General features: G+C 34.1%; 1 protein-coding gene across 6 annotated transcripts in view; it reads left to right on the top strand.

The window, feature by feature from the left end:
• DMD (dystrophin) overlaps positions 1 to 15,471 on the top strand; it is a 2,246,075-nt gene that overhangs the window by 940,644 nt on the left and 1,289,960 nt on the right. The window lies entirely within an intron of this gene.

The following is a 15,471-nucleotide window of genomic DNA, read 5'->3' as shown; positions in this document are numbered from 1 at the left end:
AATAGTCCACAGCATGTATGCACCTCAGGGTTGATTTTTAACTGGAAAGGAAATGACCCTAGATGGATGATTCATGATGCAAGGAAGACTGATGAGCAAGGAAAACTTCAAACCAATATAAAAACCTGAAGAAATAGTTGCTGTATATAAAACTGTCTAAAGTGCAGAATTGGACTAAAATACTGGACATCAGTGACACAAAGTATGGAAGGAAATTGCTTGTTTACCTCCTACTTTTCAGGATGTCCTTTCTCTTCTGTAATGTTGAATTATCTCAGTGCTCAATCTTTGGATATTTTCCATCTATATTCCCTTGTGTTGCTTTTATTCATCCAATCCCATGACTTTAGTGCAAGGTTTTAATTTCATGACCACATTTGGTGGCTCAGAGGTTAAAGCGTCTGCCTGAAATGTAGGAGACCTGGGTTTGATCCCTGGGTCGGGAAGATCCCCTGGAGAAGGAAATGGTAACCCACTCCAGTACTCTTGCTTGGAAAATCCCATGGAGGGAGGAGACTGGTGGGCTACAGTCCATGGGGTCGCAAAGAGTCAGACACGACTGAGAGACTTCACTTCACTTTTTATAAACAGACCACTCTTTTCCCCTGATCTGTAGTGGCAACATAACCCTTTCAAAGTTTTCGGTAAAACAAAATCTAACTTTGCTTTCCTTTACCTATTTTCAACACAATAAACAGAGATATCACTTAATATAAATCAGGTGAGCTTTTTCTGATGAAAAGTCCTGACGGATTCTCATCTATTTTAGTGTAAAATCTAAAATCTTTACATTGGTTTTACTGGGTTGATGATCTTGCCCCTATTAGCTCTCCAGAGTTATCTCTTAGCATTTGACCTCTATTCCTATGCTCAACCTACATTAACCTCTTCACTCTTTCTTGAACATACCGGCATACCAGCTTTGCACTGTGTGTTCCCTAAGCCTAAGACTCTGATCCCCCAGATATCTATACGGCCCCCTCCCTCTGCCTTCAAGTCTTTGCTCAAAAGTGTTCTCAGTGATGCATTTCATCGACCCCTTCCCCGTTGACTATTCTCTGTAAAATGTACCACCAGGAAAGTTAGGAGCTCCAAAAATGAAGGAATTTACCTTTTTTTTTTTTTTTTTGCTTCTTTGTCTCAGAACCAAAAGTAGTGACTAGCCAGGGGCGGTGGAGGGGGGAGGAGGTGGGGTGGGGTGGGTGGGTGATAGGTTCAAGAGAGAGGGGGTATATGTATACTTTTAGCTGATTCACATTGTTGTACAACAGAAACTAACTCAACATTGTAAAGCAATTATCCTCCAGTTTAAAAATAAATTCCCCAAAAATGTAATGACTAGCAAGTGGTTCAGTTCAGTTCAGTTCAGTCGCTCAGTCGTGTCCGACTCTCCGCGACCCCATGAATCACAGCACGCCAGGCCTCCCTGTCCATCACCAACTCCTGGAGTTCACTCAAACTCATGTCCACAGAGTCGGTGATGCCATCCAGCCATCTCATTCTCTGTCGTCCCCTTCTCCTCCCGCCCCCAACCCTTCCTAGCCTGAGAGTCTTTTCCACTGAGTTAACTCGTCGCATGAGGTGGCCAAAGTATTGCAGTTTCAGCTTTAGCATCAGTCCTTCCAATGAACACCCAGGATTGATCTCCTTTAGAATGGACTGGTTGGATCTCCTTGTTACATAATATATATTTGTTGAATGAATGAACGCTTTATTGATGAATAAAATCATTGTAAGGTCTTCTTAATGCTCAGAAAGAGACCATGCAAAATTCATTGTGCATGTTAATAATTTTAGAGTAACCATTTACCTGATAAAAATAGAGTATAAAATTTTTGAAATAGAGAAAAAGAAATTAATGTATAAGCTATCAAAATAATCCAAACAAGAAACTGAGGCTTAAGAACACTAGTAGAATTGACCAAGGAAAGTAAGCACATTAACATAGGACTTTGTTTTTTCTAGCTCTCTCCAGGCCAAGGCCATACTATATATGAAATAAGATGTCAGTTACAAGTTAATATTCTCATAAGTTTAAACAAATTCACTATTCTGTGACTAAGATTTATATAAAATAGTACCTCAGAAATATTACCTCAAGTGATAGACTTTAAATAACACAATAAATTAAAAATATTAATATAAATGTTTTAAGCTAGACTCATGGCTTATATTAATATGCACACTTATTGCATAGCTAGGTTATAACTATGGTAGGTACATAATTTTATATGCTATTCATCTTCTAAATTAGAGTTTCAGTAAAGTACTATAATCACAATTCAATTTGGTGTCAAATATATACATAAACTTTAAAATAACATTCCCTTTCTTATAGTAATATACCATATCAAATTTTTCTATTAAGTGGAAATTTAGCACAGTCTTCAGGAGATATTATTGATGGTAAATATCTTAATAATGATAGATTTTCCATAAATGTTAAATATAAAATTGAGTCTGATGATTTACTGGTATGTGTAGCTTTATTATGTTATTTTATTAGAAAATTATAATAAATATACCTCATTTTATACCTTATTTTACTAAAATTAATATCCTTTTTCTTGAAATGACAGTGTTTGAAACATGATTACATTTGATATAACTATTTTGGAGCAGTTTTGTACTTATAATTTTGAATGAAAACATTAAGCAAATCTTATCTCTTATTAATCTAGTGGGAATAAGTATGAATATCAGGTATTTTGTTATTCAATAGCAGATTTTCTGAGGCCAGTTGAGGCAGGCCAAGACTAGTGTTTTACAAAAAGTATCTCTAATCCTGATAACAACCTGAACAGACTAAAATTTCTAAAGCAACTTTTCTGAGTTCTTATAAAATTAAGAGCAAGGATTCCAACATCAAAATAGTTATTAAATTAACAGAAAGATTTGTTGATGTTGTCTTTTTTTAGATGAGGTATTTTTCTATGATATTGGTTTCTTCCTTTTTTATTTGTTTTTTAATGAGAACCTCCTAAAATGATAAGGGTGCAGGAAAATTGGAATTCCATACACTTACAGGTAGTCTATAAAGAAACTTACATTTTATTTTGGATACATTGAATTGGTATTTCTTTAATTCAGTAAACATTTATCCAGTGCCTCCTATGTGCCAGACAACACAAAACATGAAAGAACGTTGGTGAGTCCATAGCAGTTATACAGAAGGCGTGATACTTGATAAGTATAACTCACACAATGAAGAGAAAAAAAAGTACAAGAATGTATGCACAGCAATTTGACCTCCGTTTGGAACATAACAATAAAAAGTGTAATTTTCTCCAATCTAAATTTGCTTTCAAAATATGGAACACCAGCTGGAAGGGAGCTCAGATGGCTTCTGCAGTGGGGTTGGCAATACCCTTCTGAGCATGCCTGGAACAACTGGTTAAAATAATTAAATCATTTGCACCATCTGTGAATCATTCTGATTCTTTGGTGATTACTTAAGACTCTCATTGTATAGAACATATTCTTAGAACAGATGAAAAAAATAATTCAAGTGTATAGTCTTCCTAACTTGATTTTCATGAAATAATGTTTTAAATAAGGTTATATTGTCTTCAGATTTGCTCAATTATCAGATATTTCTTCTGCCTTTTTGTTATGAGCAAATGGCTTTTGAAACTTAAAGTGTGTTTGAAATTCAGTTTTAGTCTTATTAATACAAATGCACTTATTCACAGAGACTTCACTTGCAACATAATTTTGTTTAAAAATTCAATACTCTCTACCCTTTTATATCTTTAATCTCTCAGTGTAATACTCAATAGCTAGTAACTATCTAATAGAGAACTAAATGAAAGTTTAAGCTGATTGCATTCTTAAATTTAATACCATATATTATAATCATCAACAATTTAACTTTTTATTTTTTATTGGAGTATAGTTGATTAACAATGTTGTGATAGTTTCAGGTGTACAGCAATATGATACAATGAGAAATATACATGTATCTAAACTTTTTCAAAGTTTTTTTTCCCCCCATTTATGTCGTTACATAATATTGAGCAGAATTCCCTGTCCTGTACAGTAGATCCTAGTTGGTTCTCCATTTTAAATATAACAGCGTGTGCATGTCATGTTGACTAATCCATGGATAAAAGGTTCATGGCTAAAATGAAAAACAAGAGTACTTATCTGTGCAAATTTAATATGTTTAGATTAAATCATAACTTATAGGCATTATTAGATGGATAGCAGTACATGGACCTTATTACCAAGACCAATCAGTTAAGTTTTCCAGTAGATCTACGCAACTAGTTTTCCATAATAGTTACCACATTTGTATCTAATAGAATGCCTGAGTGGCAAAATATAAATAAATGAATTATTTAAGAAGTATAGTAATCTATAATGCCTTTGTGATCTATATAAAATTCAAATTCTGTACTGTGATTAGTATCAAGACTATCACAAATATACATGAAACATATGAATAAAATCATTCACACTCTATTTTTTTAGCTGCATATATGAATACACTTCACTACTTCCTGAATGGAAAATTATTTTGAGAGATCTCGCCCCTTTCATATATTGACTTCCCTAGTGGACAACAGCCTAGTCAATGTACTGCCACAAAGACCTCTTCTTCAAACTTTCCAGAATGCCTTCCACTTCAGTCTTGGCAATTGTACTTTCTTTTTTCCTGGGACTTTCTGGATCTTTGCCTGATGGTCTCCTGTCATCTTTCAGGATTTGGAACAAATGCATCCTTCAGCATCCTGTGTGATAAATTCATAGCATTCCCTTCATCCCCTCCATCATGTTCTCCAACATCAGCCCGATTGTTTCCTTTATAGCACTTACCACAATTTGAAAATATGTTGTTTGCTTATTTGTTGATTATCTGTTTCTACCATTAGAATGTAGGCTCCATGAGGGGAAAGACTCTCTTTCTTACTAAATACCATTTTCCCAACATAGAGACTCTACAGCAGAGTAGGTGTGCAATAAAAATATGGTGAGTAACTGAATAGATAGATGGATAGATAACATCTTGTTGTGGAATTCCATCTAGTTCAGAATTATTCATTCTACATTCTTATGGAGGAGCCTCAGTCTCTGAGCATCTGAATGTTTTCAATTGGTCCATATAAAAGGGAAAAATTTAAGAGCAAAGGTGTTGCACTTTTCATAGAACTAAATTTGTACAATGATTGTTCTGAAAGTATGGCTTTCTACAGTTTGTCAGGAGAGGAGGCAGCATTAAAATGCCCTTCCTTTCATCTTTCTTTTTTTTTCTTTTTTGTTTTATTACAATGTTTTTTACTATGCAAATAAAGGTGAGAACTTTGTGAGTTTCCCTGACATTTTTGGTAGTATTTTATTGACCCATGACATACAAAGGCTGGCAACCATCAATTTGGAGAAACTTATTCACATGAAGAGGCAACCATTCCTGCCAAGTTTCTGTTGGTTGCTTGAAGTTTTGAGAATGAGGAAAGTAAAGCTCTAAAAATCAGTGACTGTCTCCCATTTTATGACCTTCTAGGTAATGAATATTGGCCCACGAGCATTATCTCCTAGAATAGGATTCTGAAATTTCTTTTGTTGTATGTGAGAAACAAATTCAAGAACAAATATGCAAAAAGAGTGTAGTTAGGGTATAGCAATATATCAACTTACATATTTTTAATATGTGCAATGACATATAATAAATATGGAAGTATTAGTTGCTCAGTCGTGTCTGACTCTTTGCAACCCTATGGACTGTAGCTGACCAGGTTCATCTGTCCATGGTATTTCCCAGGCAAGAATACTTAAGTGGATAGCCATTCCCTTCTTCAGGGGATCTTCCTGACCCAGGGATCGAACCCAAGTCTCTGGCATTGCAGACAGATTCTTGACCATCTGAACCACCAGTACCAAAGCAATATTTACGCTTTTTTATAAATATTTTCATCCTCTAGCTTTAAATCCTTCTTTTGTTTAAAAAATATGTAGATCCCATAAGAGCACCATTTGCTTTACCACAGAAATGTTACCTTTCCTATGCTTCATCAAAATTGCAAACTGAAACCATGAAGATTCTAATTCTAAAAGATACACTAATTTTGCTTCCTTATGCGCACCTCTCTTATAGTCTTCATTTCCAAATAAAGAGCCATAACAGAGACTTTTGTAATTTGCAGAATGTCTTTATATTCCTGATTTTAGTTAAGTCTTATACTTAAAAATTTGATTTGGATTCAAAAAGTCAGCAAATTAAATCAATATTCTTAAAAGTTTGGAGTAGCAAAAAATTAATGTAGTTTTTTTTAATTTGGCAAAACACTTTATTGCAGTTAACGCTTTATTGCAGTTGCTCTCTTACAAAGGGTTTTAAAAAATAGAAGGTATGTTAAGACTTCAGTTAATTATCCTCTTAAAGTATATGATCTAAAACGAATTTAAATGTGATTGTGTGAATATGGTTTCTTAGAGTTAAAGCTTGAAAATGTGCTGGCAGAATAGTTCAATTTTATATTAGAATTCTTGCTATGGGAAAATACAATGATAATTATTTTCTGGAACACTGACAGAGAACAAGTTATTTCAGGAAAAACTATCTTGATTGCAAAGTGAAGCACATTAAACCCAAGGTGTCATTAAACTCACGAAACCCGAAGAATTGAGCATAGTCTTTGGTAAGGAAAAGAAAAATGGTTTTGTTCAGTGACTATCATTTTTTACAAAGTGATTTATGACTTGGCAAAGTATATTGTTTTAGAAAAATAACATTAAACATAATAGCTTCTATACATACAGCAGCACCTAATTTTTACAGAGGTCAGATGGACAGCTGTATGGTTTACCTAGAACACAGCCAAGAATCAGAAAAAGAGTAGAACAAAACCCTCTGGATTTTCTAGATTGATTTTATAAAGTTCATGAAGTCCACAGCTTCCCTATATTTCCTTATCAGAGGACTATTCAGGTTCTTTTCAGAAAGTTTTTTAATTTCACTGATTGTAGAGATAATTCTCCTAAGCATATTTTCTTGCTTTTCTGCCCTGAGTAGAAGCCAGAAAGAAAGGAAAAGGAATAAATGACAGAAGTATGAAATAATAACTACAGCTTGATAGTGAGTCAAAAAAAGGGCCTGTAGAGAGTGATATAGGGAGACATGGCCTTGATAAACTCTTTAGTATGGGGCAACATTGGAGAAGGCAATGGCAAGTCACTCCAGTACCTTTGCCTAGAAAATCGCATGGACAGAGGAGTCTGGTGGGCTGCAGTCCATGGGGTCGCTACTAGTTGGACATGACTGAGCGACTTCACTTTCACTTTTCACTTTCATGCATTGGAGAAGGAAATGGCAACCCACTCCAGTGTTCTTGCCTGGAGAACCCCAGGGATTGCGGAGCCTGGTCGGCTGCCGTCTATGGGGTCGCACAGAGTCAGACACAACTGAAGTGACTTAGCAGCAGCATGGGGCAACATAAATGAGAGAAAGAGAAAGAGGGAGAGTGAATGATATATTATTTGCATTTATTTATTTTTTTGTTTGTTTTTTCTTTTTTTTATTGGAAGCTAATTATTTTACAATATTATATTGGTTGGTTTTGCCATACATTGACATGAATCCGCCCCGGGTGTACATGAGTTCCCCTTTCTGAACCCCCCTCCCACCTCCCTCCTCCCCTTATCCTCCCTCTGGGTCATCCCCATGCACCAGCCCCAAGCATCCTGTATCATGCGTCGAACCTGGACTGGTGATTTGTTTCACATATGATAATATACATGTTTTAATGCCATTCTCTCAAATCATGCCACCCTCGCCCTCTCCCACAGAGTCCAAAAGACTGTTCTATACACCTGTGTCTCTTTTGCTGTCTCGTATACAGGGTTATCATTTCCATCTTTCTAAATTCCATATATATGTGTTAGTATACTGTATTGGTGTTTTTCTTTCTGGCTTACTTCACTCTGTATAATAGGCTCCAGTTATTTGTATTTAATATTATATGATTTATGCTAGGCCTGGATAAATGTTTTAGCAATTTATTCCCAAATAAAATTAAGTTAAAAATGATTCATCTCTCATCAACTAAATGTGAAATTGTTTAACACATAGTGGCATATGACATATTTGCTTCCTAAATCATAAAATATCATTGCCAGCTAATTTATACATCTATCTAAATATCTATTATCTATGCTGTGTGCATGTGCAGTATACATATAACTGTATATATATTTCCGTGTATATACATATATTTATGTGCATATGTTATAAATATTTACACATGTGTTTGCTTTGTAAAATGTGTTTTGCCTTTTAAAAAATGACTACTGAATTCATTAAGATGGTAATTTTTATAGTTTACTCTCCAACTTTCAGTGAAGTTCAAAAAGTTCTATTTTGTAACCCCCCAGTTTTTATTACAGATATACAAAGTAATTGGTAATATTTAAAATAGGAATAATGTAAAGTAATTTGCCTCCAATTAAAATAAATAAATTAAAAAAAATAAAATAGGAATAGAATGTGGGGTAATTATCAAACTTAAGTAATTTGAAATCAGGTCATATAATTTTGTAAATTTTATTATTATATCTCAAGGTAATAGTGCCTTTTCAGATTAAGGGCATTTATATAAAGGTAGTCTCATAATGGGCTTCCCTGGGACTCAGCAGTAAAGAACCCACCTGCAATGCAGGAGCCACAGGAGAGGTGGCTTTGATCCTTGAGTTGGGAAGACCCCCTGGAGGAGGGCATGGCAACCACTCCAGTATTCTTGACTGGAAAATCCCCATGGACAGAAGAGCCTGGTGGGCTATGATCCATAGGGTTGCAAAGAGTCAGACATGACTGAAGTGATTTAGCACAAATGCACAGTGTCATAGGTCAGGCCAAAGAAATAGGAAACCTTTTTAACTTAACAAAAGCAATTTAGAATGCATGGGAAGCATTGAGGTAGGCATTTCAAATTTGCAAAAAAAAAAAAATCTGCCATAATTCTGATGTTACTAAGTATCTGCTTTGTCTCAAGTATTTTTCTCATTGGTTATTTCAATTTTAATTAGTTTTTTGGAATTGAACTCAAGATCAGTAAAATTAGATCTTATATAGGAGCACAATTTTCTATTTATCTTAAAGTTCCTCATTCATCTTTAATAACCTCAAGCACCTAAAAATAATTGTCTTTTCTCCATGTGCAGATTCAGCCGCCAGTCATTTCAAGGCCCTTTCAGTCAATTAGGTGTTCAGTGAAGACCATTAATGTTGTCTTAGGTGATAATGTGAAATTCTCTCAAAATTCATTCATCCTGCTTTCTTAGGCATTTTATCTTGGTCGGTGCTTCCATACTGTTCAGTCATTTGATAGTATTATATGCTTTCCTACAATTTTGATTAAATTGAAAAAATGTTATTCAAAACCTGTTATATGGTCAAGCCAATTAGAAGGGGCCATAGTCATAAACAGATTACATATAGATTTTATTTACCACTACAAGCTCTCTATCTTTTTGCTTTTACTATTAAAAACTAGTTCAAAGTTATTTCAAATATAATACAATATTAGTTTAACAGTTCAATCAATATAAAAGGATGTTAAAAGATATTAGGATTCTTCATTTCTCCTTCCTGCCAATTTCACTCCCTCTGAAGTAAGACATGTATACAGTTTAGTTTTATCATTCATACTGTATTCTATGTTTCTTAACCATAGTAGTATAAATAGATATGCTTTCCCTCTTTATAAAAATATTGCCTCAGTCTGTGTATGATTTTTAAATGTAACAGTATCTTTCAGGGACATTTTTCCAGTCAATACATGGGTATTTGATACATCCTTTGTAATAGCCTTAGGAGATAAACCAAAATTTATTCTATCATTTCTCTATGTCTCTGCATTGTTATAAGAGGAGATGTCCTATAAAATCTCTATTTTTTATCCTTTTAAAGTTTCCTTTGTGGAACTTTTAAAAGTTTCTGTCCTTTTTTAATGTCCTGTAGTATAAAAGAAGAATATAGTTTTTAATTTTTTTATAAAATATGGGCTAAATATATGTTCCTGATTGAAAGAATCTCTTATATTTTTTTATTTGTTTGATTTTGGGATTTTTTAATCCAAAAATTCTGAACGAACTGTATGGAAGCTACCATTTATAGCTGTGATTTAATCACATTCTCCTTTTATTTATAGTAATTTTTACCCTATGTAAAATGCAGTCAAATATTTGGGCATAACAATTAATGATTGGGTTTATTTGTTTGTTTGTTTTTGGTAAAAAAAAAAAAAAATCTGACTTATTACAATGCTAATCTCGGACCCATTTGCCCTGGAACTATATTTCATTTGACATTACCATTTTGACTCTTAACTTTTTATAAATTATTTCCATGACATAACATCATGTATCATTACATTATATGCTATTGAGACTTTATTTTTTAATGATTTGCATGAACAGCTTACAGATGAGTTGTATATATTAAACCACCCTGACAGTATTCATCTTTTAATGGGGAAGTTTAACCAGCTTCATTATTGTTATGATAATTCTTATATAGTTGTACAAATTCCTCCTTTCATAATTTATGGTTATTATTTGCTCTTGTTCTTTGTTTGTACTTTTGTAATTCACTACCCTTATTGAACACTACTGCATCCCTCCATCTACTACAGATGATTTTGAAGTTAAGGGCAGATTCTTAGGACACTCCATAAGCAGAAGAGAATAAAAGAAAGTGGGCTCCCTGTTCAACATGAGGATCATTGTTGTTGTTCAGTCACTCAGTCATGTCTGATTTTTTTCACCCCCATGGACTGCAGCACACCAGGCTTCCCTGTCCTTCACTATCTCCTGGAGCTTGCTCAAACTCATGTCCATCAAGTCAGTGATGCCATCCAACCATCTCATCCTTTGTCGTCCCCTTCTCATCCTGCCTTCGACCTTTCCCAGCATCAGGGTCTTTTCAAGGCCAAAGGTATTGGAGCTTCAGCTTCAGCATCAGTCCTTCCAGTGAATATTCAGGGTTGATTTCCTTTAGGACTGACTGGTTTGATAACCTTGTAGTCAAAGCAACTCTCAAGTGTCTTCTCTAACACCACACTTTGAAATGAAGCAAAAGTGGCTAGTACTGCTTTGGATTATTAGGGACATTCATGGAATCTCTTTCCCTGAAGATGGAGAGCTTTTCATACCTGTGATGTCTTGATGTTCTAATAGGAGGAAGTAGACTGGATGTCTACTTCTAATTTTTTTTTATCCCCATAGATTGATGATAAAATTTCCGTTCCCTCTTTTTTTTGATCTGTATTCATCATTTTATTTTCACATTGATAATTGTCTCTGACATTTTCCTATTTTTAATAATTTTAACCCTATTATTTTTAATAATTATAACCCTATAATAAGTTTAACCCTATAAACTACTAATTCTGTAGTTTTTTATTAATTTTTATTTTTATTGGAGGCTAATTATTTTACAATATTATATTGGTTGGTTTTGCCATACATTGACATGAATCTGCCCCGGGTGTACATGAGTTCCCCTTCCCAAACCCCCCTCCCACCTCCCTCCTCCCCTTATCCTCCCTGTGGGTCATCCCCGTGCACCAGCCCCGAGCATCCTGTAACATGCATTGACCCTGAACTGGTGATTCCTTTCACATATGATACTATACATTTTCAATGCCATTCTCCCAAACCATCCCACCCTCACCCTCTCCCACAGGGTCCCAAAGACTGTTCTATACATCTGTGTCTCTTTTGCTGTCTCGTATACAGGGTTATCATTTGCATCTTTCTAAATTCCATATATATGCATTAGTATATTGTATTGGTGTTTTTCTTTCTGGCTTACTTCACTCTGTATAATAGGCTCTAGTTTCATCCACTTCATTAGAACTGATTCAAATGCATTCTTTTTAATGGCTGAGTAATATTCCATTGTGTATATGTACCAAAGCTTTCTTATCTGTTCATCTGCAGATGGACATCTAGGTTGCTTCTATGTCCTGGCTATTATAAACAGTGCTGCAATGAACATTGGAGTACATGTGTCTCTTTCAATTCTGGTTTCCTCGGTGTGTATGCCCAGGAGTGCGATTGCTGGATCATATGGCAGTTCTACTTCTAGTTTTTTGAGGACTCTCCACACTGTTAATTCTGTAGTTTTACACTAAAATTAAATGAGAACATTACACTCCCCACGAATATGGTTTTTTCAACAACTCCTCATTCTTTTCAAGCCAATATAAAATCCTTTAAAAACCCAAAATTTGTAATTTAGTCTTTAACTACTGTTTTTCCCCTCATAGCATTCAGTTCAAGAAGGCATATTATCACTCAAATTACAATTAAACTACCACCTTTACATTGAATTTAATCAAGCACTTCATAGAATTTACTGTTCATCACTCTTTGTACTCTTTCTTTACTTCCTCCTGTTTATAAATCTTTACTACACTTTATTTTTCATTTAGTTGAAATACCTGAAAAATTTTCTCATAAAAATTTATAAAGATGTATATACCCTTTTAATACTTACATTTTCAAAATTGCCTTTCTTTTGTTGTTAAAGTGATGGATTCGTTGAATAATAATAGCATTCTTGAATCTCTCTCCTCTTTTTTAATAGTCTCTATATGTTGTGGACCACTGTCTCCTAGTTTCCATTGTCCTCTAACTTTCACTGCCTTCTAACTTCCATTGTTGCCACTGAGAAATACAATGTTGGTCCAAGTTTATATATATAAATATGTGTGTGTGTATATATATATATATGCGCTTAAATTTATACATATACTTAAATTGTCCTCTTTGTCTCTAACTCTGTAAAGTATCCCCCACCCTATCCCTCAGAATTAAAACTTTTCACTAGGATATTACCAGTATGTTTCTAAATATGTATCTTGTTTTTTATTCTTTTACCCTTCTTAGTACATGAGTAACATTTTTAACTTTTGTAAATCAGTAATATTTCTAGCTCATGAAAGTTTTTTTAAAATTATTTAAATTATTGTTTCTCTTCCATCTCTTTTTTCATTCTATTTATATACTTTCCATGTGACATGTTCTTATCCTGTCCTCCAAGTCTCTTATCTCTACACTTATGATTATAGTGTCTTTCCATTCTTCGCTATGCTGTGAAATACTTCCTCTAGTTAATCAATTAGAATCCATTTTTTTAGCTGTTACTATTGTATTTCCAAAAACACCTATTGATTTCTTTTTTAAAGCCAGGTATCAGGCTTTCTGTATTTTAGTGTAATCTTTTTAATGCTTCTCCCTTTTTTTAAAAAAAAAATCATATCTCTCTTCCATTTCTTCTAATATATTTCCTGCATGGACTCAGCTTTGTTTCCCTTCTTGAATCCCTGTGTCTATTGAAATGGCCTGTGTTCTTTTTCTCATGCTTAAAAGAGTATGAAAGCTGTTAGTATAAATATAATTCAGGTTTGAGAGACATACTATATAGTGTTGATTGAGAAGCAGCAAAAATAATGGCAGTAGTTTATTTTTTTTTTTAATCTGGTGAACAATGGGTTAACAAGCCAGAACCTCCCAGAATAATCATGTGTGGGAAAGCATCTTGATCTGTAAAACAAGAAGCGGTGGTTAAAACTGTCCTCAGCAAGTAGTACAGCTACTGCCCTGTAATGCCTGTATGAAACAAACCATCGGGCACTTACTCCTTCCTGGGCCAAATAGATCTTAAATTATCTTCCACAAATGACCCAATAGACACATCTGGTAATCACCAAATCCATAGTTTCATCCCAGACTGTGCCAGAGATCACATGCTGCTGCTGCTGCTGCTGCTAAGTCACTTCAGTCGTGTCCGACTCTGTGTGACCCCATAGACGGAAGCCCACCAGGCTCCCCCGTCCCTGGGATTCTCCAGGCAAGAACACTGGAGTGGGTTGCCATTTCCTTCTCCAATGTGTGAAAGTGAAAAGTGAAAGTGAAGTCGCTCAGTCGTGTCCGACCTTTAGCGACCCCATGGACTGCAGCCCACCAGGCTCCTCCATCCATGGGATTTTCTAGGCAAGAGTACTGGAGTGGCTTGCCATTGCCTTCTCCGCCAGAGATCACATAGCTTTCATTATCTTTATCTCTCCACCTATACCTCCTTTTCTGTTATTTGAGTCCCAGATATATATATTCTTCTAGATTCTAGTAGTTCATCATGATTATTTGAAGGTCAAATCTACTTAGGTGTGAGGGAGACAGAAAACATGTGTATATGAAATAATTTTCCTGTTACCTCGATGTTTCCGTTTTGTTTGTATACACACACACATATATATACATACAATGCATAAATTAATAAGCTCAGCAGGTAAATCATGCATGTATAATTTCTATACTTTATAATTGTTTTCATAAAGTAACTTCATCAGAGTTGGTGAGGTTACTTAGATATTGAGGCTATTATATATGAAAACAATGTATGTTAGCAGTTCGGTAAAATCAGTCTGCTATAGTAGAATAATAAATTGAATTTTTAGTGTTTGACATCTTAAATTAGATTTACTAGTCAGTCTACATCACCTTAATGAGGAAAACTATCAATTTAGATAAATTACAAGAAATATTTTCTGATAGATACAATGTTAGTATTAAATATTTTCACAGGTAAAGATTTTAGCTTTTGCATTATTGACTTTCTGTATTATAAAAAATGAATACCATGTTATATTTTTAATTTCATCAGCAAGTAAAATTTTAATTGTATTTCCTTTTAAATAAGTTAGATTTAAATTTGAATTGTCACATATGACTAAAGACTGCCATATTGAACAGTTATAGGTTTTTTTCACTATCACATTTCTAATAAAAATCATTCAAAAACAGAATTATGGCACATGCATATTCAGGTATAGATAATTAGTTGTCACATTAAATAATATAAACTTAAAAGCTGGCCCGATTTTCTGAGATGCTTGAGAAATATAGCATAGAAATTAATAATAAAAGTCTTTTCTATAAAATCTACTCAAATTGGAAGATCCACAAAACAATAGAAATTAAATGATATAGTGTAGTGGAGTGACATATATTTGCAGAAGTTAAAGTAATTCCATACTTATTTTTTCTTGTGTTACTTTTATTTTCACATTAAATTCATTATGTGTATATGTGTGTCCATTATCACATGTGTACATACGAAAAAATTCCTGTCCCGGGTATCCCTAAGCTGGTATCAGGATAGTTTGCTATTAAAAATATTTATACTAGATATATAAATAATAAGTTTTATGTGGAGACTTTGGAAAAAGTTAGAAAGGAAAAAAAATTTCTTGACTGCAAGCCTTCTTACACGCTTCCATTTGCTAATAAGCAGTGTGGACCTCTATGAAGAAGCTAAAATAAATATCTTCTAAAATTATTTGTATAACAGTACCTCAAATAATGGCTTATTTTGTTCACATATGAGTTACATTAAAATCTGAGAGACAGTTGAACCAAAATACATACCTGCAATAGCATTTAGTTTGTGTGCATTAAATTAGAAAAATG

Source organism: Moschus berezovskii, chromosome X (assembly GCF_049115385.1).
Source record: "Moschus berezovskii isolate FMDL1 chromosome X, NW_MosBer_1.0, whole genome shotgun sequence".
In the NCBI taxonomy this organism is placed as follows: Eukaryota; Metazoa; Chordata; class Mammalia; order Artiodactyla; family Moschidae; genus Moschus; species Moschus berezovskii.
The sequence above is the reverse complement of the archived record's forward strand: the minus strand, read 5'-3'. Positions and strand labels throughout refer to the sequence as shown.